The sequence below is a fragment of the Phodopus roborovskii genome, unplaced genomic scaffold (genome assembly GCF_943737965.1).
Source record: "Phodopus roborovskii unplaced genomic scaffold, PHOROB, whole genome shotgun sequence".
Taxonomy (NCBI): domain Eukaryota; kingdom Metazoa; phylum Chordata; class Mammalia; order Rodentia; family Cricetidae; genus Phodopus; species Phodopus roborovskii.
This window is the reverse complement of record NW_026126545.1, coordinates 1572581-1576426: the sequence shown is the minus strand read 5'-3', so window position 1 is coordinate 1576426 and position 3846 is coordinate 1572581. Positions and strand designations below refer to the sequence as shown.

Here is a 3846-nt window from a genome sequence, read left to right as displayed (position 1 = left end):
CAGGGAAGAAAGGTCAAAAACAGAGAAATCAGATTCCACTGCATCCCTGTGGCAAGAACGAGCATGACAAATAAAAGAGACCAATAGAAAACCATGTTAATTGAAATGCTGAGTTAAGAGAATTTAGATGAGAACATAACTGGAGATTTAGTGAGAGCTCAGCCACTGCTGTACTCACAGTTCCTCTGTCATTTCAACCATGATAAGAAGCAGAAACGAGCCCTGGTCCTGCATGTTATGTTCTGAGAAGCAGTAGGCAGTTTCCTCCGTCTGACTCTCTCATTCCGAAGTTCGAGCTTCCAACTCATGGAAGACTCGATGGACATGGAAATGAGCCCTCTTAGGCCTCAGAACTACCTTTTTAGTTGTGAACTAAAAGCTGACAAAGATTATCACTTTAAAGTGGATAATGATGAAAATGAACACCAGTTATCACTAAAGATGGTTAGCTTAGGGACAGGGACAAAAGATGAATTACACTTTGTAGAGGCAGAAGCAATGAACTACGAAGGCAGTACAATTAAAGGAACACTGGCAACTTTGTAAATATATGTACAACCAACAGTTTCCCTTGGGAGTTTTGAAATTATACCACCTGTGTTCTTACATTTGAGGTGTGGTTCAGGGCCTGTGCACATTTGTGGATAGCACCCAGTAGCTAAGGAGGAAGATGCAGAGTCTGAAGATGAAGATGAGGAGGATTCAAAACTCTTAAGTATGTCTGGCAAGCAAGCTACCCCTGGAGGTGGTGACAAAGTTCCACAGAAAAAAGGTAAAAATCGATGATAAGGATGATGAAGATGATGAGAAGGATGATTTTGATGATGAAACTGAAGAAAAAGTTCTAGTGAAGATATCTGTATGAGATACCCCAGCCAAAAATGCACAAAAATCAAACCAAAATGGAAAAGACTTAAAACCATCAACACCAACATCAAAAAGTCAAGAGTCCTTCTAAAAACAGGAAAAAAAAACTCCAAAACCCCAAAAGGACCTAGTTCTGTAGAAAACATTAAGGCAAAAATGCCAGCAAGTATAAAAAAAAGTACATTGAGCAGTCCTGAGCACTAATGGTAAATTAAGCCCAAAGATGGGGAAAGTGGAAAAGGAGAAACAAATATAGCCCATACTGAGTACCATCAACAATCCAGACCAAAGTCTTCTATTTTAATCTCAAATGCCTTTCCTAATTGGCCATACATTTCCCCCATTGCATGCTGGAAGATATCTTTCGTTTTCTTTCTCTCTTGTGATGCAGAGAACTTTACTGCTGCTTTCTACATTTCTGCATATGCCTCATCTCTGAACATCATTTTAATACCTTTGTATCCTTAGCTATTCAATGAATTTTCGAATGAATTCCCCCCCAAAAAGAAGCAGAAATCATGATAATTTACTGGAGAAAATGATCAATGTCATACATGAGAAAGTCTCTTCTGTTGAGAATGGAGTGGTGAAACGTACAGGTTAACTGTGATATAGTCTAGCAGTCTTGATATTGAGGAATCTAAGATGACTCCTGTTATTGTTTGAATAAGCATCCTTGTTTGGCCCAAGTTAAAATCTCAGTCCAAAGCTTTTGGCAATTTGGAAAAGTAGTGTAATATTTGCAAGGCAGTAATATTTGGAGGAAGGGATGCCATGGAGACAGCCCATGAAAAAGTGTATTGAGACTATGTTCCCTACCTTCTTCAATATCTCATACATGAGGTAAGATGTGTTCCTTCAGCCATAATGTACTCTGTAGCCACAGGCTCAGAACAACGGCGTCAAGTAATCATGAACTAAAACCTGTAATTGTGACCTTTTCCTCTCTAGTAGAGATGACACATGAATGATATTCAAGGAAGGCTATGAGGGCTAACTGAGAGAAGGAGAATAAATACCTTTACTCCTAAATTCTGAATTTATCCAATAATCTGAATAAACTTAAATCACATCTGAGATCCATAGCAAAAGAACCCTGTCCAACAGCTTTATATAAGACAAAGAACAAGGCCATCAGAATATCTTATCTCCAGAAACTAAGATTTCAAAGACAAGTTGTTTAAGCCGATCATTGGTGGCAGGAAAAGGCATAAAGTGAAGCAGTTCTATCTCAGATGATGGTCAGATTTAGGAGTTGAAACATATACCAGCACTTGAACATACATTGGGTGTAAATTTAAAGGGTAGATGTTAATGTTATACCTAAATTCTCATTTGATTATTCAGGCTCATGGTTTATCAAAAACTGAGATAAGGAACACCAAAAGGTCATGCTATATTTAAGGGCTGGATGTGAGTTTTATTTTAATCAATTTAATAAGACAAATTGGAAGCACTCCAGAGTAAATGATTCAAAATTCTTATGAGAATTGAATGAGATATGATATTTAGTCCAGAATAGGATGAATAAATGAAAGAGAATTCTGTAAATTGAAAAGGCAAGCAAATAACTTCTATAAGTTGTATAGAGAAGACATGTGAACTGGCCTCACAGTATGAGTACATTCAATGATAACTTGAACATATCAGACAATAGGAGCTATCCATATTCACTTAAAGCTGCCATTCATGACTGAAATATGCTCATAAAAGCTCTGGAAGGAGAGAGTGAGATTCATTATCCACTAACTTTTTCCAATGAACAGTAGAAAAAGGTATTTGTTGTATTATTATAAATGAATAACCCTATAACTTTATACCCTACAGATAATGAATAAAAGGCCAAAAGAAAAATATCTAAGCACATCCAAAGAATTTTAAAGGAAAGAAATAAACAGGATAATAAATGATAAATATTCTTTAGTGATTTTTTTTGTAGATAATGGTTGAATGTTGTTAGTGATAGCAATTACATTGTAAGAAAAATCAGTGGTTATGTATAAATTACAAAACCATACATACTTTTTGTTCTACTGGTTTTCTCTCAAAACTGGGAATAAAATGCAGACAATTATAAAGTGAAATACATTGTAAAAAGCTTTTGTGTAGATAGTATACCAAGTCTGTTCTTCATGTCTGAAGGTTCTACATCTAGCCACCTATTGATTATGAAGTTACATCAATGGTGACTGCATCTGTTCTAACAATATGGGAACTTTCTTTTCTTTGACATTAGTCACTAAGCAACACAATATAAAAAGAGCTTACATGGCATTTCTATTAAATCAGGCATTAGAAAGAATGCAGGATGATTTCACATGTGCGGGGATATATAGTTCTATTTATAAGGGACGTGAGCATCTGTGTTTATCTATTGGACTTCTGAAATGATCTTTCTCAGACACCAAGGGACAAATGTACCATGATTGTTTAAAGGAGCTTGATACTTAAATAATATAAAAAATGTGTGGTACATTTGAATAAATTTATTAATAGTGTGATTTTAGGCATGCTATTTAGCTGAACTCTATTTTATTATTTCTAATTTGTTGGTAAAATTAACAACTCATAATAGTGATTTCATAATAATAAAATGGGAGAATAATTTAACAAAAGATTTGCTAGTAATTGTGAAACAATACATACTAAGTTTTAAGCTGCTTTACTTGAACTTCATGTGTTTTAAGATGAATATAAATATGACTGTATAGTAAAAATGACAGTATGCTATATTTAAATACATCAAATAAAAGGAAAAAGTTTGCAAATACCTTAGACAACATTATCGGTTGGCTTGAGTGACAATTGATACACAGTCAGTCAATAATAGCTATTTAATATTTACTTGACACTTTAAAGAACAAAAGTATTATTACTAATAAATGAAAATATCTGCCATTAGTAAGTGATACATTATACACATTTATTTGGTGTGAATTAAATATGCAACTTGACTCTGGTATTATTTAAAACGTGAAT

General features: G+C 34.4%; 1 pseudogene; it reads left to right on the top strand.

The window, feature by feature from the left end:
- Positions 1 to 306: 306 nt before the first annotated feature.
- On the top strand, positions 307 to 1071 carry LOC127233628 (nucleophosmin-like; annotated as a pseudogene).
- The last annotated feature ends 2775 nt before the right edge of the window (positions 1072 to 3846 follow it).